Source organism: Furipterus horrens, unplaced genomic scaffold (assembly GCF_987537825.1).
Source record: "Furipterus horrens unplaced genomic scaffold, mFurHor1.1.pri manual_scaffold_1, whole genome shotgun sequence".
NCBI classification, from domain to species: Eukaryota; Metazoa; Chordata; class Mammalia; order Chiroptera; family Furipteridae; genus Furipterus; species Furipterus horrens.
Window position 1 is genome coordinate 32193943 of NW_028327171.1, and position 27515 is coordinate 32221457.

Below are 27515 nucleotides of genomic sequence, written 5' to 3' on the forward strand. Positions count from 1 at the left end.
GGATGTTCTAGGACTGTGGGGACCCTTTAAAGCAGTGGACTCTACTGAGAGACTGGCAGTTTCTGCCTCTGCCCCAACCCCCACTGGTTTGCACAGTCAGAAGCAATGAGGCTTGATTTTCCCCAGTGCTCGGACAGTGAGCTGCGAGGTCTGGTGAGGAGCTGGGAACACTCCCCAGATGTGCCTCCCGACTTTTTAAAATGTGTAACTGTGCTTTCTGCCAGCCTGCTGCTGCTGCCACTGCTGCTGCCACCACACCGCATCCTCTCTGCCCCGGCTCCACCCCTTCTACTTGTCTGGATGAGTATTTCTTCTTTATATCTTTGTTTCCTGGACTTCAATGTAGTTTGATTTTCTGGAACTTCTGGTTGCTTCTAGTTTTGAGGTAGTTGTATTCCTTCCTAGTTGTGGAGGGAGATACAGTGTGTCTGTCTACACCTCCATCTTGGCCAGAAGTCTCAAAATAGTTTTTGAACTCATCGATGTTGATGTCTTTTAGTGCCTCTGCCATATTTTATTTCACCTCTTCCACATCAGCAAAATGTTTTACTTGAAGACTGTTTTAATCCAGGAACACACACATACAGACAAAAAATTACTCAGGGCAAGATTGGGTGAATAGAGAGGGTAGGGCACAGGGGTCATGCCATTTTTTACTAAAAACTGCTTAATGATCAATATGGTGTGGGCAGATACACTCTAAATCACCCATCATGAAATAGGCAAACATGTTGAAAGAGTCTTAAAAAAATGTTCACTAAAACTGAATGCAGCCTCTCACAACAATGCCAGCTTGTACACTGATGCAGATGGGTTCCTAGAACACTGACCTATCAGGGGAAGCCTGTACTACAAGGGGCCTACCCTCCAGAAGTTAATTATGGGTTTTTCTGGGTCTCTAATTATATATAGCAAGGCTGAACATATAACAAATAAAATGATCATAACTAACAGCAAGTGAACTTTTTGTCTTTAATGTGATCCAAGGGGCAATCTTGTTTAAAATCAGGAGGAGATTTGATGGGTTTGAAAGGAAGCCATCATACCATTGGGTCAGCTCACAGATGCCCTGGGTTTGGAGTTGTTCTTGGCCCTTGTATATTGCACATTACTCCTTGCATTATCAGCGTCAGTGAGTTGCAGTGCCTATCAGAGCTGACTGAAAGGGAGGAAGGGTTCTAGGTCATCTCGGTCATCCTATGGTTATTGAAATGGGGCTGTATGAAGCACTGTCCATCCAGATTTAATGAAGTGAGGGCTGTTTAGGGAGCTGGATCATGACTTTCTAAGCAATGGGGAAATGTACTTGGGAAAATAGAAGCCTGACATTATACAAATGTATTTTCAGTGGTATAAGAGTGAGTCCCATGCCAATCTCTAAACCTCTTCCTGCTTCAAATGATTTTTAAGGCTAGAATCAGCCCCATGTTCATCTATTTACTAGAGAAGTCATGCTCTGGAAGGCAATTCATGAAGAGACAATACCATAGACACACATCTAGGTAAATTTAATTTATTCTGGTAACATTTTCTTAAAGCAGCTGCTGAATATACTATATTGGAAAATGCTTCCGCGGTTCCCACTGTGAAGGAAAATGAGTTGAAAGTATATGTAAATCAGTAAATAGAGAGGTCGCCATAATCTCTGGAAAACATATTATTTTTCAATCAGATAACTTTGTCCAATTCTGATATTTTTGTCTAACCACAGAATGAAATTATGAATCAGACTGGAGTGGGTGAATGAGATTGCCCTGATTGGCAGCTGAAATCAAGGCAGAAAGAGCTCTCCAAGGCATGTACACGATGAAAATTAGGCCTATTTTTCTTTCTCTTTTTCACAAGAGTGAAGTGGCCCAAGTGCTCCTAGAGCCAGATATTATCTTTAAAAATCTTGACTCCAGACCTGTGTCTAGATTGCCGATGAATAGTTCATTAAAGACTGCAAATTGTTTCAATGGCACTAATGAACTGTGCTCTCCACAATCAGCACCAGGACTTATTTAGCCCATCAGCAGTGACTTTTAAGAGCAGAAGAGTGGTTTCTACATGAATCTGTGATATAGTGAAAAGGAGAGAGAGGAAGAAAAATAAAAAAGAACCAGCCAGTGTTTTTGTTTTGATTAGTTTGTAGCCTGGGGTGTTTTGGACCCCAGCTGTAGACAGACCTCTGAATGTAGAGGGCTCTGGCCTGAACTAGCCCCTTGAGTTGATCTAAGGAGGCTTATTCAACCCTTGTGTCACTATAATAAGGACAGATTTTTGTTACTATAGTTCTACATTGAATGTACTTGAATTTGAACTCTCTTGGGTCTCTAAGAGCAGGTTAATTGACTCAAAAGGTGCTGAATAGCTAGTATTGCAGAATAATTTTGGTGTAGTGCCCAAGAACACCAGTTTCAGAAGTCAGAGGATCTGAGTTCATTTCTGACTTTGCTCCTTATGAGCTGTATGGCCAAGAGAAAGGCACTTATTTCAAATGAAGCTAAAGTTGCTTATGTTACATGGTAATTTTTATGAAAATGCAAGCTAATTTATGTAAATTGGGTGCACAGAGTAAGTGATCAACAGATAATAGCCAGAAATGGCATAAACACCTCAAAAAATTGAATAATTCTGTTATTCAGTGAAACTCTGCCCAGGAAAGCAGATACTTCAGAGACGAACTTGGTCTGATGTAGCTTTCCACATTTGTGATATATTTAGAACAGTTTCACTGTTTTTCCTGTTTGAAAAGAATGGTTTCTACCAGGTGTCTAATTCCAGCGGTTTCCACCATAGGATGTGCTGAGAACCTTACTGAGTCCTCAGTGGTCCCTGCAGCATCAGCCTCTTTTCCAGCTCAAAGGGCGTTCAACAAAGCAGCACTTTCTCCACTTTATACATCTGTATGCTCTTATAAAGTACACAAATCACAAACCTCCGGAGTGATTATTCTGGCTTTCAATAGAAGTAAAGACTAGGACAACAGGATTCAGGCAACCATTTGGGGACAACTTCCCCAGCACCGAACATCCTAAGCTTCCTGTACAAATTACATCTCATTTTCAGGTTTTGTTCTGTGCAACCGCTTCCAAAGATATATATCAAAATTGCTTCCATTGTTACTGTCTGAAAAACCACATTTTCAGCAAAAAAAAGAAAAAGAAAAGCCAACCTCTGTATCTGTGTTTCCAAAGTGACAAGACGCAGCATCATGTTGATTTCTTCAGGGAATGTTTTTGGAAGTGCTATAAATCCTTGGAGGCTACTGAAATGTTTGTTTGCAGCCCAGTGGTATACACATGCACTCACTCACACACATACACACACAACATGCAACACTTTTCCAACTCGCTTAGGCAACAGCAAAAATCTGGGGCCATCTTGATTTATTACAAGTCCTAGCTCTTCTCTCTCTCTCTCTCTCTCTCTCTCTCTCTGTCTCTGTCTCTGTCTCTCTGTCTCTCTCTCTCTCTCTCATTCTTTTAACAAGCTTGCCCTGATGGCCTATGGGGACCAGAGTGCCAGTTTTCCTGTGGACCCTGTGAGAATGGACGTCAGTGCAACAAAGAAAGTGGAAACTGTGACTGTCCTCCTGGTTACAAGGGAATAGCCTGTGCCATGTGTAAGTTATTAACATAGAAAAGATAACCAATGAATCAATAAAGATCTTCTCTTTATAAATGCTCTTTTTCTAATTGCTCTATGTTAGGATACATCTTTCGATTATCTATTGTCGTATAGCAAATCATTCCAATACTTGGTGTCTTAAAACAATGACATTATTTCTTTTGAACCTGTGGGTTGATGAGATGGCTCTCCTGCTGGTCTTACCTGGAGTCACTGGTGGCTGCTTCCAGTTAGTAGTTCATCTGGGAAATGGGCTTAACTGGACTTCTCAGCCAGGGAACCTAGCCTTTCACATATATAGCATTTCCACAAAGTTCGCTTGGGCTTTCTCATTGCACAGCAGGTTCAAGACAACAGATGAAGATGGTGTGTCCCCAAAGTGTGAAAGTGGAACGTATAGAAGTGTCAGAAGCTGAGCTTCAGAAGCCACACATCATCACTTCTGCCACATCCTATTGCTTAAAACAAATCATGAGGCCAGCTAGATTCAAGGAGAGGAGAAAGAGATTCTACCTCCTGAAGACGGGAGTAGCAAAATCTCATTGCAAAAGGCCTGCAGGCTGGGAGATAGGGTTGCAATCACATCTGCAACCAAATCTACCACAGTATTTAAAGTTATACTGAAGAGACACTCTGAAGAATCTATTAGACTAATATTTATAATTCTTATCAGAGTAGAAGCAGAATATAAACTGATAAAAAAATCACTGTTAAAATTAATCTGTTTCAGTGAGCCAGTAGAACTACTGCCATACTACTTCCTTTTCTGCTTGTGATTCTTCCATCACCTCTTTAGCCCTGCCTGTCCTGCCTTCTGGACTCCATCAGCAGTGGGACACAGTAACTTGACAACTTGAGGAAAGCTGTGGGTTGGGTGATAATGATGCTATTTTTTGTAATTTTTTTTCAGTTGCAGTTGACATACAATATTACATTAGTTTTAGGTGTACAACAAATTAAATAGACATTTATATATAACTTACAAAGTGCCCACCCTGATCAGACTAGTACCCATCTGACACCATACATAGTTATCACAATATTATTTTTAAATTACTATTTTAAATATGTCTAATAAAGGTTAGCAAAATTCTGTTGCTTGTGATGATCTATTATTTTATCATGTGTAAATAGTGATTTGAATTATCCTTTCAGTGCTTAGGAATTTCTATGAACCTGCAAGAAAATAAAACCTAAATGTAAATGTAAAATGTAATACCTGGATCATATTTAGCACTTAGCTAATCATCTGATCATTTGGGCAATCCATTACTGCCCTTAAGAATAACCCTCAAGCCACAGTGGTAGAACAAGGTTCTTACCTGATGATTTTTCTGGATATAACTAGGACTGTAATTCTGGCTCTGTTGACAGGCATTTCAAACAGTATAAAAGAGTGTTGCCACAGTGGTTGGCTATCTTTAACCTACATGTTTGCTTAAAAAAAATTTAAAGGTAAGAATTTACATATTCAAAAGGTAGTTACTTGCTATTTCCACAGAGCAGTGACATTTTCTGTCTAACTCAACTTTAATGGAATAATTATTAAGCAGATAGTGACTAAGTTTACATTGTTTCAATTGTTAAGATGATATAAATAGACTATTTAAAAACAAGTGAAGAGAAAGATAAACTGTCCATTCTTTAAAATGGTAATTTAATAATTATCTTACAACTCTCTTCTGTTCTAGGATTTCAAAACCCATGAGAACATAATATGAGAGTCCTGAAAGATTTTTTATGAGTAGTAATAGTGTCTTAATTTTGTTGTAAACCTGATACATGAGATAATGTATTGAATTGAATAGGCAAAAATATTCCCCTACTCCTGGTCCAGTTCAACTTCTGTGTTATATGCTATTATCTGATTTTACACACATAGACACAATGTAAAAATTATATAATGATTGTAATAATATATTTAGTAAAATGAGTGTAACCAAAGGATTGGACTCATTAAAAATACTTCATGCATACTCCACAAAGAATGTGTGACATTTAAAAAGGGGCTTGTGTTTTAAGAAAAGCATACATTTCTCTGAATATTCTGTTATGACGCTTTACAGAATTTTAAAACCCAGTTACTCTGCATATGAACTTAAAATACTTATAAGCTATACAAGGTAATATGTTGTCGAGGCAGGAGGGATCAAAAAGTGCTTTCTAATGATATTAGAAATAAATTCTAATTTTTTTAAGTTACAAATACAATTGTGGAAAATAATTCTTTTTTTAAAAAGAGCTTTATTTTATGTTTTTAGAAAACTGTCTGTATTATAATAGTTTGTATTTTTTTTTTTTTTCCCACTCCGTAGCAGTGTTGAGAGGCATGGTGGCTGTGGCTCTTTAAACCCTCTCATTCACATCCTCTGTAAGAACATACCATCTCTGTAAAGAGCCGTTCCACCCTATATATCAGGCATTTTATCAAATAACTTGAAAAATGGTCCCAGCTGTTTTTTCTATCCAAGAATTATTTATAATAGTAAAATACAAAATAAGAACAACCTAAATATCCACCAGAAGGAGAATGAGTAAACAAATTTTGTTACACATCAGTGGACTACTCTGAGGCCATTGAGATTCATGTTTTGGAAGAATGTGTAATGTCAGGAGAACTGACATTAAATTGACATTAAGTGATGCATATAAAGAATGATCCAAATCTGTAAGCATGTGAACTCATGTGTGTATATGGAAACTTATAGCAGAAAGGACAGCAGTTTTTAGGAGTGGCCATCTCTGGATGCTTGGACTATGGGTGAATATATTTCTCTTTTCTGCTTTTTCACCTTTCCCATATTTACTGCTTTACATTTCCCCTTAACAATCAGGAGGAAAATAAATAATCTGCAGATCAATCATTGACTAAATATCTAAGTACGATAATTGTCTGTTTTTAAAATATTGCCTTGTGGGCGTAATGTTTTCCAAATAGGAAAGATGTTTTCCTTCAGTCTAATTGAAGTTGAAGTTGTTGCTCTTTTTATTGCTCTTTTAATTTTAGATTGATTTTTTTTTTTCTTCTGCTTCACTTGATGTGAATACTGAGCATTGCTTGGTCGCACCACTAAAACTTAAAAAAGAAGAAACTAAAAGGACCTAGTACAGGAATACCTTGGAGATGCATACCTTGGACATATTACAAGTTCAGTTCCAGACCACCACAATAAAACACATCTCTTAATAAAGCAAGTCAGATGAATTTTTTTATTTCCTAGTGCCTATAAAAGTTATGTTTACACTATACTAGCTTATTAAGTGCACAATAGCATTATGTCTAAAAATGTGCATACCTTAACTTAAAAATACTTTATTACTAAAACATGCTAACCATCATCAGGACCTTTTAGAAATGGGGCCATTGCCTTCATTGTGCAGGGTTGCCACAAACCTTCTGTTTATAAAATAAGGCATTACCTGCACAGTAAAGCGAAGAGCAATAAAATAAGGTGTTCCTGTAATGCTTTCTGTGAACACCTCATTTCCCTCTCTATAGAAGTTCCATTTCTATCCCTCAGTCATTTTGTTATTACTTCTTTGTATTCTGCCATATTTTTATGACCATGTACAAAATAGGCCCCTCCACTAGCGAAGGAAAGAAAATAAGAGAAAATGGGGGAGAAGACACTAGCTCCACAATACTAATTACAAGTAGAATTTATGCTTTAAACATCATGTGATCAAACATCCAGAAGTGCTGAATCATAATGAAATGGTGATGATCAACTATCATTAAATATCATAAAACCGTCCTGAACACAGGTGTAAATTTTCTGTAGCGGTAAGCTGGTAAATGTTAAACAACTGCTTCTCTGAAATATAAAAGCACTTTTTTGTAGCATTTTCCACTTTCCATAGTGTAGTCCTCCCACCATGGTGATTTCAAGTAACTAATGTGATGCCAACTAGTTCACAAAAATTCCTGAAATTTTAACACTTGGCCTCCCTGAGCTGTTACTAGTAGCTCCAGTATAGCTCTGGCTGGCAAACATCATATTCTTAATGTAGAGAATGATTTCTTAATTTCACTTTCTCTTTTGATATTAGGAAATGATTACTTTTTAGGTGTCCATTTTACTTAGCTGTTTCTAAAGATAACTAGTTAGACCTTTGTGGTTGAAATAATTAATGAAAAAATAAATAGTTCCAACCAATAAAAAATTCACTATTTATTTAGCCTATTTTATTTTTAAAACAAAAATATCAATTGCTTATCTCAACTGCTTCAAGATTCAAAAAGAAACAAAGATGTCGGATTGCTTTATTGTAGACAGCCTCCTTCCTCTTTTCCTCTAGAGTTCATGTAGCTGGAGTATTGACTCAGCTCTAGGGAATCATTTGTTCCCTTAACCGACTTGTAAGCTGTATTCCAACTACCTGTAACACACCTACCATAACCCAGGGCTAGCATTTTCTTTATGACACAGTGTTGTAAGACAGAAGGCAGTTACCTAAGGCAGGAAAAGAATGAGTCCATAGTCAGCAAAATGAAACAAAACAAACAAAAAACTATTAGAAGAAAAATTAAAAGCCTTAAGCATGATGAAACATGAAGAGGTGAGGTGCAGTAGTATGCTTCTAACCTCTCCGAAGCAACTCTAAATCTGATTTTTAAAGTTGCTATAAAATAAACTGTATTTAAATAATACATCTTCCACCCTTTCCAGCAGTGAGATTATATCCCTTACCAATCTGGTTCTCGGCAGGCAGTCCAGCCCGATGAAGTACCAGCAAAATGTCAGCTCCCACATAGAAGTGCGACAGAGAGGCCACACTGACGTAGTGACAGGCCTTTCAGAAAGCTATTGTGCAAACTCCGTTTTTCAGCAGGAATATGGTTCAGGACTGATGGGTCTGTCATTGCGAATGAGTTCATTTTCCATCGTCTGTGGAGACAGAAGGGAGTCATGCTGCAGTGATATAAAGACTTGAAGTGGAGGAGTTGTCATCAGGATATTTGTCTTCCTGTTTTCAAACAGTTAATATTCAAATTAGCTGTGACTTTTTTAGTGCAGATCCATCGAAGGGGGCCCAAGAGCTGCTTTTTCTCATCTTTTTTTTTCACCTTCTAGAATGTCTCAGTTAAATCCTTAAAAGTGAAGTTAATCCTGTTATTACTTTATAACCCTCCACGACCTACTAAAGAAGTAAAAATCTCACACAGAGTTGGGGTAGTAAAGGCCTATTGTTCCTGTTCTAACATCATTTGACTACTTTCACACATTTCCCATATACTTTAGTCATTCCCAAAAGCACTGTGTGCTTTTAAAATGTGGTGCCAGTTCACTAGTCTTCCCAGTAATAATTTTTTAATTGTCTGTTTAAGTTCTTCAGGGATTTTTATTTTCCAGTATATGGAAACTAACAGAAAAAATTGCTAAATCCCTTCCTTCCATAGCATTGTCAATTATATTGTATTATAATTGTCTGTTTGTACATGATTAAAGCTATGATTTGTTTTTTTCTTTCCCCAGTTATTGATATACAAAGGATGCTTATTAAAGATATACTAGATTCAATTAAAGGACATTCTTAACAATTTAGTTAAAGAAGTTTGGGATTCAAGTTTCATAGAAATAATCCACCAAGTTAAAAAAGACATGAGAAACACAGTTTATGGTACTGAAAAATATTCAGTAGCCTACACTGCACTGGACTGAAATGTCAGTACTTTTAAGATGAGATCGGTGGCAAAACTTCTTTGGTATCTATTCCATTTCAGAAAGCACTTTTCAGAAGAAGCTTTTCAAAGGATTAGAAGACTAACAACTTCAGGCAATACTGATGCTTTATGATTCTTCAGCTTCCTCTCAAGATTCTAGATGTATGTATTTCTTTACTCATCTCCAATGTATATAGTCTTGCCTTTTAAATATAACAGAGCCACCTCGGAAAAGTGAATGACTATCTCTGGCTGTAGTATCTGTAGCTAACAGAAAGGAATTCTACTGAGTAATATATAATATGCAATATTTATGTAATAATATACAATTCAATGTTTATTAAGTAACACTGAATGGTAAATATAGACGTATGCTGTACCATGATAACGTATTATCCAATGCTGATGTGCGTCTCCTTTCTGTGTTCATTGTGCTATGTGTTTTTCAGCAATTCACTCACCTAATCCTTGGAATAACTAATTAAGTTGGGTGTCCCAACTTACAAATGAGGAAACTGACTCTAGGAAGACTTGAGTAACTTTTCCAAGGTAACTTATATGTAATTAGTATTTGAGAACTCAGGTAATCAGCGACGTTCATGCAAAACTACATATTTATTTTAAAAGATCATGTTGTTAACATTAAATATTATAGCTTCATGGTGTAAAATTTAAAGAAAATGGAGAAAATTAACATCCCACTGGAAAAAAAAAAAACTGAATAGTCAAAAAGCTTGATTAAGGTCGTTCTCTTTTTGGCTTCACATTTGTAGTTTTCAGAAAGAGTGACTGATACAGGCAAGAGTATTGTTGAAGTGTCAGGTGCCATAGCAGCCTCTGCTCACTTTCAAGATGGAGCGACGTTTCTTTTTCTCTATGTGTTTGCAGCGTGTCCAGCCTATTTGCACAGCCTAAGCTGCCTGCCGCACCACACCAGTAATAGTTCTTGGTGGGACTGTGATACTGGTCAGTGTACCTGCCCATCCAGCTGGACTGAGCCTCATGACAGATGCTGTAAAGCAGAAGGTGATTGTAACTCCTGCTCATCCTTTAACATAAATAATGACCAAAATAATTATTGTGCATTTTGCAGGTGTTGAGTGGTCTGTCTTTTTTGTTTTTATAGGGCTTCCCAATCTTAACTGTGTTTGAAGTTCTCTTTGTATGTTGGTAAATATAGCTGTTTATGTACCTACAGCGATTCATGATCACTTTAGCTGCTTGCTTCTAGAGCCTTAATTTGAATATGTGGAAGAGCACAAAATAAATTCTTACTTCCTGAAAGTAGATCATCCAGAAGTTCTACTGTCTAATACACATGCTACACACACACACTCACACACACACTCTTTGTGAGTTATTGGTTGGGCTTATGGTTCACTGTGCTTTGAAATTTTTATCTACTCATAACTGGATACTTATTTTTACTTATTTGGCATATATTCATTCCAGTGCCATAATTCCTTAATATTTAAATATAAGAACAAGTATAACATGTGGAACATTTTATTTTTCTAAATTGCTTTTTGAAACGACTATGTCCAGATATCATTATTTCCTTTATTAAAAAAAAAAAAAAACCCTTATAGCTCCTAATCACCCATGTTTCATCACTCAGGCTTTCTATTACATCAGGTAAGTACTTATTTTGCCTTAGTTTCCTCATTTGTAAAATGGGAGTAAAAAAGGACCTATCTCATCAGAATCTTATGAGGATTAAGTAAGTTCATACATACTACACCTTTAGAAGGTCTGTATGGTATAGATTGTCCTGAGTCTTTTGCATAATGCTTTTTGAGAAAGGTTTCAGGTCATAAAATTTATTAAATTTTGATTTTGTTGTTTGCTGAGCCTCCTGTGTACATATAATTTCTAATTGTCATGTGGAATATTAAAAGTGATAAAATGTCTTCCTTCCCACAAGGAATTTATTCATAATTTGGTAGATGACAAAGGTATATAAACCACTGATTTTAATTATATTTTAAAAGAAGATGAAATAATAGATATGTGACAGGAGGTTGTGACTAACCCCATTGTGGGAGGGTCTCTGAATGCTTCATTGAGGAGGTAGCTATCAACTGAACTTTAAAGAATTGAGAAAAATTTGAAAGATGGGCTTAAAGGAAGTTCATGCTACTCAGGGTGACTGACATGAGCAATGAATGGCCTAATGGTGTGAAATGATACACATGTATTTTGTGTGTATCACTGGAGTATGACTGGATTTAGATTTATATATAATGGGATATGAAGGTAGAAATAAGGGTCAAATAGTGAATAGTCTCAGGTGCTACATTAGAGAATGTAGCTTTTTTTTTTTATTTTAAGTAACAAGGAAGGTTGAGGAAGAAATGGTTGTGATCTCAGCCAAGATGTACAGAACACCATCACATCTTTGGCCTGCTCAGCTTCACTGTGGATCTTTTTTTCCTGCCTCTGGATGAAGTCCCAGAAAGATCCCATGACTTTTCTAGTCACTCTCAATTTTAATTTTATAATCTAATTAAGAAGGATAGTTCTATCTAATCAAAACTTTAATTTCAAATTTAATTTAAAGCTTGTTCCCTTGCTTAGTCCAGGCCTAACTCAATTTCAGGTGTGGGCACTTACTCTGTCCCCACCCTGCTCTTGTCCTTTAAAACTTTCTTCAAAAGTCCTCTTCCAAGATGACTTGTATGAGGCTGGCACATAGCCTGAGGAAAAGACACACCTGTGCTTTGCCACTAATGGAAATTACACTCTCTAGTCTTTCATCCTCAAATGTAGGTCTGATATCAGCTCAGGAGTCTCCCAGTTTCCAGAAGACACATATCGGGCACCCAAAGTGGTCCTCCCAAAGCCCTCTACCCTTGGCTAGAAGTTCAGGGAAAGCATTCCATGAGAGGGGAGGAGGAAGGCAGCAGTCCCTGACAACACCAAAGATGATATCTAGGACAGTAATGAATTGATGCAGCCTTGGACCAGACTGCCTGAGCTCCTTCACTGGCTTCTCCACTTAGGCCCTCTATTACATTTGGTACGTTCCTAATGAGCCTCAGTTTCATCATATGTAAAATGGAGCTAATAAAGGACTTATTCGATCAGATTCTTATAAGGGTTAAATAGGTTACTATATCTTATACCTTTGGAAGAGAACATAGTTATATTCAGTTAATTATATTCAGTTAAAAATAATTTCTCTTTTAACTAAAACCTTCCATTCTTTAAAAATTAATTTGTACCACTTATTATATACCCTCAAAGTGATTGAACAGCTAAGAATCACAAAACTAGATTAGCACTCTCTTAGCAACACCTGAATAAATTATTTCGCACACATTGATTTGAGGTCTCTTCTACAAGTCTGGAAAGCAAAAAATATTTTATAGTCTCTATCTAGTCAATAATTTTAATCCTTATACTGACCTTGTAAGGTAGGGACTACTATTATGCCTGCTTCCAGATAGGAAAAGAGAGGCACAGAGCAGTGAGGTATTAATTTACCTAAGGCCACATGTTAGTAATTGAAGGAGTTAGGATTTGAACCCAAGTCACAGATTTTTTAGTGAATAGATGTAGAAAATGAATGACTAATGTCTGAAAGTTATTTGGTTTGACAGCTTGAGATGTGCTGAGCAGGATAAGCATGAATAATTATTTATTGGAAAATCAGATTCAACAACTCAAAGGAGAGATAGTTCTGGAAATGTGAGAGACCCATCCACATCGAGATGGGTTGGATAAGGTGACTGAGAAGACACTAAATGGGAAAGCCAAGAAGACTATGGGCAGAAACTCACTAAATTGTATGCATTTAGGAGGATATAGAAAAAAGAAAGCCAGTGAATGAGATCAATATTACTTAGAGCTGCTGTTGTTACACACTGGCAGCCTTAGAACTATGTGTTTTGCTGAGCAGGCAATTTTTAAAAAAATATGTAATTCAATATTTAAAATATCAGAAGAGGTAGGAACACTGGGCCTATATTCTTATGTGGCCTATATTCTTTGGAGTGGTGAGGAAGGGGCCGGCACTTTCTAGTTGGTCATAATCCCATCCACCCTCTGGCAATTCACCTCCTGAGACTCCACCTGCCTTGTCCTATGTGTTACTGGACTGACTCTGGGACTTGTGTTTGTGAATCCTTCTTTAGAAAGGTAGGAAAAGGTGAAAAGGAAATAGAAAACTCTGAGAGTTAATTCCAGAAAAAGATGATGTTCAAGAACAAAAGGAAACTCACTGTCTCATATGCTGCTTAAAAAGGAAAAGAAATAAAGAACAAGCAAATAATTTGTGATTTACAACTTGGTAATTTATGAAAAAATATTCAGTAGAAAAGGGGTGATCTGCATGTTGAGACTAAATAATGAATAGGAAGTAAAGAAGTAAAAATAATACCCATAGTCTATGGTCTATAGCTTGACAATGCAGGAAACAAAAATCACTAACCCATTTTTTCTCTGTCAACAGAATGTCTAAAATATTCTTTGCCTCTTCAAAACGCATTATCCTTCCTGGTAATTAACCCATGTAATTTGCCTGTTGATAAATCTTACTCATTCTCAATCCCTCTCACTCTAGAAGGTCAGGTCAAATGTAATCATGATAGGAATGATTCAGAATTCATGAGAGTTATTAATGTTGAAATAAAATTAAATACCTAGAATATTTACCTTCACTTACAACTTACATAGAATATATTTAAATAATTGTGCTAATAGATACTTGGAGAAGTAACTTTTTTCACTCACTGAATTTTTCTATTGTGAAATTTTAACTTGTCTTCTTCCTCTTCTCCTTCTCTTACATACACACACATATACAATATTTATATTATATATTCTCAGTCACAATTTTTGACATTTTAACATCTCTAAAACTAGGAAGTGTCTCACAACTGAAAGCACAGCAATATGTAATTACCTTATAACTTTCTAACATAGTCTATTTTCTAGGAATACACTGAAGGAAACTGTCTGTGACTATATTATGAATAATTTCTATCTCCTGGGCTCAAAAGGAGATAGACTATGAAGGAAAAATTAAATGAATTGCATATATTAATTTTCAAACAGTTTGAAGTGGTTCAATTTTAAATGCCTGATCGATCATAATAGTTATTTCAAAGTTGGAATAAATGACTGGTGTTGGCTTCAGAGACAATTGTGGTACTAAGTCTGAGGTATCTGTATTTTTGCTTTTTTAAATAATAAATATGGCAGGCCCAAGAAACTGGGAGGAAAAAGCCCTTCTGCTATTTTAAGATACTGTGGAGCTGACTGTGTTTTCCTGCCATCATCAATCAATTGTCTGAATATACAGAAGAAAGGAAAGGAAGCCTGCAGACCACTTAATGTGCCTCACTTTAGCACAGCAGCAAAGATCCCAGACTTCCTGGATGTCTGCCTTTGTCAGAGTCTCCACATAATTAATGTGTTTTGGAAGTTCAGTCTAAAACTTTTCAAATCCAAAGGAAGATGTTATGTAATATCATTGAAATTGCCTATGTATTCCCACAAGTATAATGTGTGTTAGCTATTACCAGGAAATTATATTTCTATAGAATCCGACAGATCTCTACTGTGTATTTCAACTGTGTTGCTAAATTTAAATTTAAATTTAAGAGAGTGCAAAATGATAGTGCTAACATACCATACATAATTATGTAGAAGTTTGCATTTCTGTAGAGAATGTCTATAACTTAAACTATGTGATCTAGCAGTCTGATTTACAGCTCTAATTATCATACCATGATACAATTAATACTTTATGCTTTACAAAGCACTGACCTCTATTATCTTGTTCAAACCTAGAAAATTATCTAAGAGGAAACAATGATGTCCACTTAAATATTACAGTACTATGGAAATGGTAAAGAAGCCATTCCCAGTGATATTTAGTCTCTTAAATTATTATTGTCAGCAGTCCTCAATTAGGTGTTTTTATGGTATCTCATGTGCAGTATTAATATTGCACTATCTTGGATGTTTATACACATTTTTTCTCTTCTATTTTAGATTTTTGAAAATGAAAGTAAGACAATTCTATTTGAAAACAAAGGAAAATAATATACATTAGAGGATGAATGGTTTGACAAATGTTATGGAAATATTTGCAAAAGCCACCCTTTGCAAAATGGCACATTTCCACCCATTTAATATTCAAGTACATTATCCACCTAAAAAGACAGCAAAAGATCTCATTCATCTGTTCAGGACTTGTTTTTTATATTCAATAATTTCATTAGTCCATAGTAATGCCTTTTCAAACTTTACAAAGAGTATTAATAACTTACCAAAGATTAAATATTAGTCAGCTTTGAGGTCAGGAGTTTGAGTGGTTTTCAGTTATCCGAATTAAAATGCATCTGCTTTGAAAAGAAAGCATAGTATTAAAATTCTGTCCTCTTTACCAACCTTAAGTTCTTATTTATTAAAACAGATAGACATAAATATTACCTCATGTCATTGACAACAATTAAATAAGAAAGTGATGGCAATTTGCATGCTGGTCAAGAAATTTGGTACAGAAGGATGTCTTCAAGGGAAGACAGGTTACCTTCTGAACCTATGTAACTTAGTTTTCAAACTGGAGGACCAAGCACAGGTATGCACTTATGATGAAGTCTTCACTTCTAAAATCCACATTCTGCTTTCAAGGAGTGTAACCTTGAAATTTGCTTGAGCAATAGTTTGGGAATAAGAAGATAAATAAAAATAAACACCTGAATGGAGAATAGAGGGATTTTGAGAAATATTGGGTGAAAGAAAAGAGCCAGGAAAGAGAAGAAAGGTCAAGAGAAGTCTTTTGTTTGTTTTTTTGTTTGTTTTTGTTTTTTTAATATATTTTATTGATTATTACAGTTGTCCCAATTTCTTTTCCCCTTACTCTCCTCTTCTCAGTATCCTCCTTCCCTCCAGAAATCCCTCCCCTCTTAGTTCATGTCCGTGAGTCATGCATATAAGTTCTTTGGCTTCACCCCCTCCTATCTTATTCTTAACTTCCCCCTGTCTATTTTGTACCAACCAATTATACCTCTTAGTCCCTGCACCATTTCCCGATTTCTCCCTCTTCCCCTTCCCAGCACATAACCCTGCAAATGATCCCCATACCTATGATGCTGTTCCTATTCTGGTTGTTTTCTTAGTTTGTTTTTGTTCTTATTTTTTAAATTAATTGTTGATAGTTGTGAGTTTGTTGTCATTTTAATGTTCATAGTGTTGATCTTCTTTTTCTTAAATAAGTTCCTTTAACATTTCATATAATAATGACTTTGTGATGATGAACTCCTTTAGCTTTACCTTGTCTGAGAAACACTTCATCTGCCCTTCCATTATAAATGATAGCTTTGCTGGATAGTCTTGGTTGTAGGTCCTTGCTTTTCATCACATTGAATACTTCTTGCCAATCCTTTCTTGCCTGCAAAGTTTCTTTTGAGAAATTAGCTGACGGTCTTATAGGCACCTGTTTGTAAGTAACTCTCTGCTTTTCTCTTGCTGCTTGTATGATTCTTTCTTTATCCTTTACCTTTGGCATTTTAACCATGATGTATCTTGGGGTGGTCCTCTTTGGGTCTAACTACTTTGGGACTCACTCTCTGTGCTTCCTGGACTTGTATGTCTATTTCCTTCATCAAATTTGGGAAGTTCTCCTTCATCATTTTTTCACCTAAGCTTTCAATTTCTTCCTCTTCCTCTTCTCCTTCTGGCACTCCTATGGTTCGAATGTTGACCCGTTTAAATTTGTCCCAGAGGTTCCTGAGCCTCTCCTCATTTTTTTTCAATTCTTGTTTCCTCCTTCTGTGCTGATTGACTATTTTTTTCTTCCTTATATTTCAAATCATTGATTTGAATCCCAGTTTCCTGCTCGTAATTACTGGTTTTGTGTGGATTTTCCTTTGTTTCATTTAGCATAGTCTTCACTTCTTCCCTTATGTGTTTGCCATACTTAAGCATATCTGTCAAGCCTGTGAGCAATTTTATCACCAGTGTTTTAAACTCTGCATCTGTCAGGTTCACTATCCCGTTCGCTATCCCCTTATCGCTTAGTTCTCCCACTGGGACCTTGATCCATTTCCTCTTTTGGGCCATACTTCTCTGTCTCCTCATCTTGACAGGTTCCTGTGTTTGTTTGCCTCTGTGTCTTAGGTAGAGCAGTCACACCTGTTACATTGTAAGGGGCAGAGCCTTGGGTATTGTCAGTACAGAGTGACCTGTTTCACCACGTTGTGGCACTGTGGGGCGGGGGGGTCTGAGAGGGAACAATGCTGCTTGTTCAGCACTTGCCCCTTTCCAGGCACTTCTCCCACTTCTGTATGGGCCTGGCACCTCTCTAGCTGTTGCCCTGGCCATTGTTCCCAGAGTGGATGGGTCTGAGGACACTCTAGGACTATGGGGGCCCTTTAAACAAGCAGACTCTGCTGAGTTACTGGCAATTTCTTCCTCTGCCCCAACCTCCACTTGTTTGCACAGTCAGAAGCAATGAGGCTTTATTTTCCCCTGGCGCTGGAACTGTGAGCTGTGCAGTTTGGTCTGGATCTGGGAGTGCTCCGCAGTTGTCCCTCCCAACTTTTTTAAATGTGTGACTGCACTTTCCGCCAGCCTGCTGCTGCCGGCACTGCTGCTGCTACCATACCACATCCTTTCAGCCCTGGCTCCACCTCTACTACCTGTCTGGATGAGTATTTCTTCTTTATATCTTTGTTGGACTTTCATACAGCTCAATTTTCTGGAACTTGTGGTTGTCTCTAGTTTTGAGGTAGTTGTATTCTTTCTTAGTTTGGAGGGAGATGCAGCGTGTCTGTCTGTGCTTCCATCTTGACTGGACTGTTTTGCTTTTTAAGTAATTCTGACTTAAATGTGTTCATAGAGCCATCAAAAAATGAATAATAACAAATGTAGATGAAAGCAAAAAACAGCAGTTAAAAGTTGTTTAAATCAAAACTATTTAAATCATTAATGTATTTTGAATGCAACCTCTGGTGAATTATTTATCCATTTCCTTTCATATTCCTTCTTTCAAACTAGAATAACAATATGTTGATGGATTTTTGTGAGGACCAATGTTACTATATAAAAACAGCTACATAAGCTTTGTCATGGTAGAACTTCAGTGACTAGTAACTCTTATTATTGACAGTTAAGTTTTTAAAAATCCAGATATTGCTTTCCAAGAACTTTTAAGTTTTATAGGAAGATAATCTGGTGAACTGTACTGTGTTACTTATCATGATTTTGCAAATTTCTGTAGTCACTTTTGCTACCATTTGGGGGAAAATTATAGATTCTCTGTTCTCTTGTTGTGGGTGCTTTTAGCCCATCCCCAAAAGTTCACGCCTTTCCTTTCTTAATTAAAAAAAAAATACCTTGAAGGAATTTATATTCCTTCTTGGAATTCTGTCACTTAAATGAAAGACTCTGGCAGTCGGCATTGCCAGTTTTCCCTGGGTCCTGGCATGCAGAGCAGGAACTGGTTTCCAAGGGAAAGCGTGCAGTTCTCTGTATGCAAAGTGGTATTTTTACATAGCTCTGAATGTCATATCCAAATGTAAAGCTGCCTGTTGCCTCAAGTGTGAAATTCATTCTCATTTAAATTTTGTGTTTCTTTGCAACTGGTGTTGCCGGTATTTGTAGACTAACTGGGTGGTGGAAGCACATGAGACAGGGTTTAAAACAGTAATAACTGTGACCTCTCCAGCTGTTGCCTCTGTCTCCATAAAGAGGGTTTCATGTGGAAGCTACCTTTGGGTCAAAGCAATAAATCTGCAGGAGTCAAGGGATGGCAATGTTTATTTTTTTGTCTTGTGGGATTTTGCAATCTCTTCCAAGTTGTAGATTTTATAATATGTCATGAGCACCAGTATTTTTAGAGAGCCCTTGTTTAAAATTATATGATATCTTTTATCATTTGAATTCATGTAACCATGCAAACTGGGACTTGGCCACTTGGTGCCTTGAATCTACATGACTCAACAATTTGTGTTGAAAGAAACAGGATTTTATTAATAGGGTTCCAAGCTTGGGGGTGCTGAGAGCACTCCTTCTCAGTGCCCTCCTCTCCCACAAGACCCAGAACTTCCCTTGCTCCCCAAAAGGCTACAAGCAAAAACAATACCCAGAAACTCCCCATTTCCTTATCTGTCTATAAGCCGGCCATGCAAACAGATCCCCGTCTTCCTAGAATTGCTCTTGCAGGTTTCAGAGCCACCATCCTCTCATAGTAGCTACCTCCTTCAGGATCTGGTATATGTCGTTCTCATCCCTTTGTAGTGGTTCAAGAAACCATGTGCCATGTTACACTGTCCCAGAGGGTGGAGCCTAGGGAATGAGCATCCCTGCATGGGACCCTGTCCCCAGGAATGGGCTCTCATCAGGCAGGGTCTAAGTCCCTAACGGGCCCCATATCTCCTGGTCCCACGAGTGTTCTTGTGGTACAAACTCCAAAATACTCTGAGGGAGATAGCTTGCACTAAACTCCAAAGTCCCATACTAAGAGCCCTCGTACCAAAAAAGCAACTTCTCTGTACATCCTTCACAAAAGCAGAAGTCTGCTGCTCAGCATTCCAGGTCACAGTTCAGCTTCAAGCACCTCTCGTGCTTCTGTGCTTGGCCAGTCAGGTCCCCACAGCTCTGTCAGCTCTGTTGCCATCTTCTTCCAACCTTCAGACCTCTGGACTTTGTGGCAGACTCTCTTCAGACCTCCTGTTCCAACTTTAAGTGCTTGGCTCAGAACTTCCTGCGTGATCTAACATCTGGCTCTTCCTATGGTGTCAGATGTCAGCTCCCTGGTGTCTTTGACCCTCTTTCAGCTGCCATCTTTAGTCAGGTCAAGAGGGATAGGCATCTGCTCCCGTAGCTCACATAGAGGCTTTATGAACTACCCCCCTTTTGGCTATGTCACAAGCCACTGCATTCTCACAGTTTGGCACAGAATTCTACAGCTATCACAGATCTTCCATTTAGGAATGGATGGGCTGTTAACCTGGCTTTGTTACACAATGTGCCTCAAATGCTGCACTTTCTGCTCTGAGGGCAGGATTGTGGGGGTTGTTTTCCCACTTTCAGGAAGCCATGCTCTGCACCCTGTTATATTCAGGTATGTAATAAATTGGATACTGGGTTATTTTCAGATGTCTTACCTGAGAACAGTCTGCTCAGTGATTAGAGTTTGGTTTTTAAGAAGAAGGAATATCAGGATATCTGCCTTTGCGCACTTACAGAGAACTATCCTGGGACCAATGTCCCAGTTGGTTCTTGTCCATGATGATTTAAAGATACTAACCACTTTTCTGATTGTATTTCATCTTGAGCTTTTGAGGTTGAATTCAGTTCAAACTGCCAATTGAGAATAAAAAGGTTACTAGAGACTCTGCCTATTCATGATCCAGTACAATTTTCATATGAGTCCTGGTCATCCATGCCTGGATCATCTTTAATCTTATTACTGCTTTGCTTGAAGGGTCACTAATCCTTTGAACTACCTTTTCTAAGGCAGAGGGTCAGTGACAAGAAACCGGTGTCTCTGTGGTTAGACCCAGACATCCCATTTAGGGAAAGCACTGTGTTAGAAATCTGGATTTTTAAAGCCATTACTTGTCATACTTGTGTGAAGTACTGAGAATTATATCTCATATGAGAGAGCAGAAATGAGAACAATGGCTATAATCTAGGACCAAAAAAGAAATATAAAAAAAAAAAATCCTTATTTGAAAAAGAAACTTATTCACCATAATTCAGGGCAAGATTTTGTATCTATTGTTGTGTAACACATTGACTAAAAAGGTAATGACACAGAGTAATCACTATTTATGACTTCTGGAGGGTTCCTGGAGAGTTGGGCAGCTGTGCTGGCTGGTCCAGGGTGACCTCTTAAATCTAATCTCAGAACTGGCACGCCACCATTCTGCTGCAGTCACAAGCCAAAGCAGGTCACAGGGCCAACCACAATTCAAGGGGTGGAGAAATAAACGTTGCCACTTAAAGAGAATCACATTACACAGGGGCTAGGAGGAGAATTGGGGACATTTTTACATTCTATGGACCACAGTTGCTTTCTCAGATTATGAGGGGCAGTATTGACACCCCTTCCCATTCTGGTTCTCAGCAACTCTTTTACTCATGGTAAGCTCCATTTTTCAAAAGTGAGATATGAGGTTTTGAATTACCTCTATCCCTCTGTGAAGTTAGCATTTGAGAAGAATCACTAGAGAGCTCTATACTGTTGTTTGACTTGGTTAATATCTATTTCTATAACTCTTGGCTTAATACAGATGTATTTCTCCATTAATGAGTCTTGATTTGTAAAATAGCCTGTTTTGAAAGTGTTTCTTTTTTCCCTTTTTCTCTTCCATGTAAATGGGTATGTATAGATATGGATACGCGTGTATATATATAGGTACACAAACATGCACACATACACTTTTCCTGCACCACTTCTGCCAGCATCTTTGTTTTAACTTGGCACTCTGAGGACCATTTGACTACTGATTATTCTAAAAGTCACTGCCCAGAGCAGGAGGAGATGTTACCTGACTCACTGGGGCCACACAGTTACTCACAGAGGGTGAAGATGTTAATAAGCAGGTTTATACATCCCTTCGTGTGGTACTTCTAATAGAAAATCCGCAGGCTTAGCAATAGGGGGCTCAAAATCTGGTCCATAATTTTGCACCTGGGGTAGCTGCATTTATAATCCTCCATCAGTTCTAGTGTTGTCACCCCCATTAAGAATTTAATGAGCACCAAGAGGCCTAGTTAATGTTCAGATCACACAGGTAGCCACATCCCCTGCCCAGCAAGCTGTTGCATGATTACAGGGCTGCTGGTGTGCACCAGGACCTGACACCTCCCCATTTGCACTGACTTCATAAATCTAGACACAGACCTCACTTTGGGGCTCATATTATTAAGAGGAGACTACAGAGGAAAAATAAACCCCATTTGGTAAAGTAAATGGTGTGCCTGCTTCTGCAGCTACCCATGGTTTATTACTGCTGTATGTTATTTCCAGCAGTACTTATAACAGTGATCATCAGGGACCTTTAAAGACTTGCTGATGTCTCTTGGGCAGTTTCAGAATAACAGAGATTATAAATAACTCTGCCTACATACCTTATATCTTCAGGATACTTTTTGTCGTGATTTGTTTGTTATGAGTATATTTGCATGAAAACAGGTTATTTGGATATCTGTCCTCGGAGAGCTAATGCTTATTCTCCCCTCCAAGTCAGAATCACGTTTTCCATGCTGTAGTCATTTCCACAGCCAAGTGAAGATTGTGAACTGTAAAAAACATTTGTGATCTTACTGAAACTTACTGTGTTTGTTTGCTTGTTTTTAACTCATTTTCTGTTTATTGAGGATTCAAAGTTGGCTATTGGGACTGCAATTTAAGTGTGTGTGTGGGAGGGTGGTGTTTACATTAAAGTGACCTTTTGTTGTAGAACAGGTGCCTACCTTTTATAGATGTCACCTTTCTGCATGCAACAGAAGTTATGTCTTACTTAGAATGAGCAAAATATATTATCCCTTTTAGTTAATAATATTTTTTTATTCTCCAAAGACATTTAAAATATGAGCTTCTATATTCTGGCTTTACTTTTCATCTACTTCCATCTTGATGGAAATTCTTTTTTTAAGTATTAAATACCATGTGTATGTGCAGTTAAATTATGGTTTTTATTTGGAATGCAGAAACGTGAGCGTGTACCAAGGTTTGCAAAAACACCTGTACAATTTTATTTCAGTATTTTACAAAGTGTTTTACTGAAATATCTGTTAAAAATACAAATTCATGGTCCTTTGTCAGTTCTGCTGAATCAGACTCTCTGGGAGTAAAGGTGGTGTATCTCCATTTTAGTTAGTCCCATAGGTATTGCTTATGCTGTTAAAGTTTGAGAAATACTGCTAAGCTTACCTCAGAATTAAATTTGATTATTTTGTAAAACTGGAATCATAGTGTATTTTTATTCAAATTATTAGTGACATTAGTTAATAAATTATATAGGTTTCAGATGTACAATTCTATAATATGTCATCTGTATATTGTATTGTGTGTTCATCACACCAATTCAAGTCTCCTTCCATTACTATTTATACCCCCTTTAGCCTCTTCTACCTCTCTTCACCCCCCTTTCTCTCTGGTAATCACCATGCTGTCTGAGGTTTTTTCCCTTAATCTCTTCACCCTTTTCACCCAGCCCCCCAACACCCTTCCCATCTGACAGCTGTCAGTCTATTCTCTATCTATGAGTCTGTTTCTATTTTGTCTGTTCGTTTATTTTGTTCATTAGATTCTACATATGAGTGAAATCACATGGTACTTGTTTTTCTCTTATTGGATTAAGTCACTTAGCATAATATGCTCCAGATCCATCTTTGCTGTTGAAAAAAGTAAGCTTTCTTTTTATGAGCAAATATTATTCCATTGTGTAAATGTATTACATCTTTTGTATCCATTTACCTACTGATAAGTAGATGGGCTGCTTCCAAATCTTGGTTATTGTAAATAATGCAATGAACACAGGAGTAGGTATATTCTTTCAAATACCAGTGTTTCAGATTTCTTTGGATATATTCCCAGAAGTGAAACCCCTGGGTCACAAGGCAGTTTCATTTTTAATATTTTTAGGTAAGTCCATACTCTTTTCTATGGTGGGCTATACCAGTCTGCAATCCAATCAACAGTGTCTAGGGTTCTCTTTTCTCCACATCCTTGCCAGAATGTTTTGTTGTTGATGATTAATGACAGCCATTCTGATAGGCATGGGTGATATCTCATTGTGGTTTTAATTTGCATTTACATGATGATTAGTGACATTGAACATATTTTTATATGTCTGTTAATCATCTGTATGCCCTTTTTTAATTGGATTGTTTGGGGTTTTGGTGTTGAATTGTAGTATAAATTTTTTATGAATTTTACATATTAATCCTTTATCAGTTGTATTGCTGAAGAGTTTTTCCCATTCAATGGATTGCCTTTTCATTTTGTTGACGGTTTCCTTTGCTGTGCAAAAACTTTTAGTCTAATATAGTTCCATTTGCTTGTTTAATTTTTCTTTTTCTTCCATTGCTCTTGGTGATATAGCAGAAAAAATATTGCTACATGAAACATCCAAGATTTTACTGCCTGTTTTCTTCTAGGAGTTTTATGGTTTTGAGTCTAGCATTTAAGTATTTAATTTATTTTGAGTTTATTTTTGTGTGTGTGTGTGTGGTGTAAAAATATGGTTAGTTTCTTTCTTTTTTTTTTTTTGCATGTATCTGTCCAATTTTCCTACACCATTTATTGAATAGATTATCTTTACATGATATGTCCTTGCCTTCTTTGTCAGTCTTTTTAAAAAAATATGCTTCAGTGATTATGCTGTTACAGTTGTCCCAATTTCTTTTCCCTTTTTTCCACTCCACCCAGTGACATCCCTCCCTCCAGTTGCCCGCCCCCCCCTTAGTCCATGCCCATTGGTTGTGCATATAGTTCCTCTCAACATCTTCCTATCTACTCCACTCCCTCCAACTATGCTTCCTAATTCCTACACCATCTCCTTCCCTTTCCCCTCCCTGCTGACCTCCCCTTCTAATGTTCCCCATACCTATAATTATTTTCACACTCTCATTGCCTACTTAGTTTGCCTTTGTTTCGGTTCCCTAGCTTCTGTTGTTGGTTGTTGTGATACAGCTTTCATTTTAATGTTCATAGTTTTGATTCTTTCTCCTAAATAAGTTTCTTTAACATCTCATATAACAGTGGTTTGGATCTGATGATCTCCTTCAGTTTTACTTTGTCCTGGAAGCACTTTCTCTGCCCTTCTATTCTGAATGACAGCTTCACTGGATAGAGTATTTGTGATTGTAGATTTTTGCTTTGCATTACTTTGAATATGTCTTGCCAGTCCCTTCTTGCCTGCAGTTTCTTTTGAGAAATCAGCTGACAGTCTTATTGGGATGCCTTTGTATGTAATTCTCTTCTTCTCTCTCGCTGCTTTTAAGATTCTCTCTTTAGCCTTAATTTTTGACATTTTGATTATAATGTGTCTTGGTGTGGTTCTCCCTGGGTTCAGTTGTTTTGGAACTCTCTGTGCTTCCTAGACCTGTAAGTCTATTTCCTTCCCCAAGTTAGGGAAGTTTTGCTTCATTATTTTTTCACATAATTTTTCAATTTCTAGTTCTTCTTCACCTTCTGGCAACCCCATGATTTGGATGTTGGCCCGCTTATAGCTCTCTGATAAGTTTCTGAGCCTCTCCTCATTTTCCTTACTTCTCGCTTCCTCTTTCTGCACTGGTTTACTGTTTGTTCCTTCCCTGTATTCCGATTTGTTGATTTTATCCCTGGTTTTCTTGCCCTCACCACTAGTTTCATAAGTGTTTTTGTTTGTTTCAGCAGGACTAGCCTTCATTCCTTACCTGTCTTGTTTAAGATCTTCTGTTAGGTCTGTAAGTGCTTTTATAAGCAAAGCTCTGAACTGTGCCTCAGCAAGATTTTCTATCTGCTGCTTCGTTAGATCAGAAATTTGCTGTCTGGTCAGCTGAGTCACTGGGATCTCTATCATGATCTGTGCCATCCTGAACAGTTTTGTGTTTACCTTTGCTTCCTGGGCAGGGCTGTCACACCTCTTACGCTAAAGGTGGGGGGAGCCCTGTGCTCTCGTCACAACCGGGCATTTTCTCTGGGGGTGGGGGTCCAAGATGAATTTCTGTCATTTAACCTCTGCTGAGAGATCGGAAGCTTCCTCCTCCGTCCCCACTCCCACTGTGCCTCACAGTCCAAGACAATGGGGGTCTGCTGTCCCTGGCTTTGAAATTGCAAGCTGACGGGTCTGGTCTGCAGCCAGGGGTGCTCCCCAGGCACTTCTCACCTCCCCTTAAATACAGGCGTCTGTGCTTACCGCTGTCCTGCCGCCATCACTGCTGCTGCCACAGACAGCACAGCTTGACCTCTCCTCCCGAGCTTCGCCCCTCCTACCTGTCCGGATGAGCACCAATTCTTTATAACTTCATACGTTGGACTTCCATTTATTTTCTGGAACGTCTGATTATTGCTGGTTTTGCAGTAGTTGTAGTCCTTCTTAGTTGTGAAGGGAGATGGGGCGTGTCAGTCTAGGCCTTCATCTTGGCCAGAAGTCTCCTGTGTTTGTTTGCTTCTGTGTCCCAGGGAGAGCTGTTGCTCCTACTATGTTGTAAGGGGTGGAGCCTTAGGGATTCATCAGTAACAGGCGATCCGTTTCACCACGTTGTGGTGCTATATGTGGGGAGGGGTCTGAGAAGGAACAATGCTGCCTGCCCAGCACTCACTCCTCCTCCAAGCACCTCTCCCACTTCTGCACCAGACTGGCACCCCTCTAGCTGCTGCCCTGGCTGTCGTTCCCAGAATGGGTGGGTCTTCAGATGTTCTAGGTCTGAGGGGGCCTTTTAAACAAGCGAACTCTACTGAAACCAGCAGTTTCTGCCTCTGTCTCAACCCCCACTGGTTTGCACAGTCAGAAGCAATGAGGCTTGATTTTCCCTGGAGCTGGGACAGTGAGCTGCTCTGGTGGGGAGCTGGGAATGCTTCCCAGGTTTCTCTCCTGACTTCTTAAAATGTGTAACTGCACTTTCCACCAGCCTACTGCTGTTGCCACTGCTGCCACCACCATGCTGTGTCCTCTCCACCTGGATTCTGCCCCTCCGACCTGTCTGGATGAGTATTTCTTCTTTATATCCTTGTTTGCTGGACTTCCATGCACTTTGATTTTCTGGAACTTCTGGCTGTTTCTAGTTTTGAGGTAGTTGTATTCCTTCTTAGTTGTGGAGGGAGACAGAGCATGTCTGTCTATGCCTCCATCTTGGCTGGAAGTCTGTCAGTCTATTTTAATTGACCATAAAGGTGTTGGTTTATATCTGCTCTCTCTGTTCTGTTCCACTGATCTATATGTCTATTTTTATGCCAGTACTATGCTTTTTTTTATTACAATGACCTTGTCTTGGGTAGTGTGTACATTTTAATAATTTTAATTCTTCCTATCCATGAACATAATGTATGCTTCTACTTATTTGTATCTTCTTCAATTTCTTTATTCAGTATCTTATAATTTTCTGAATACAAGTCTTTTATAACCTTGATTAAATTTATTCCTAGGTTTTTTCTTTTTCTTTTTTGCAAATGTAAATGAGATTGTTTTCTTTTTTCTTTTTTTATAATTTGTTTATTTGTTTGTTTATTTTTAGAGAGAGGGGAAAGAAGAAAGAGAGGGAAAGAAACATTACTGTGTGGTTGCCT

General features: G+C 38.0%; 1 pseudogene; it reads left to right on the forward strand.

Annotated features, from left to right (window-relative positions):
• LOC150020843 (uncharacterized) overlaps window positions 1-27515 on the forward strand; it is a 557669-nt pseudogene that overhangs the window by 469974 nt on the left and 60180 nt on the right.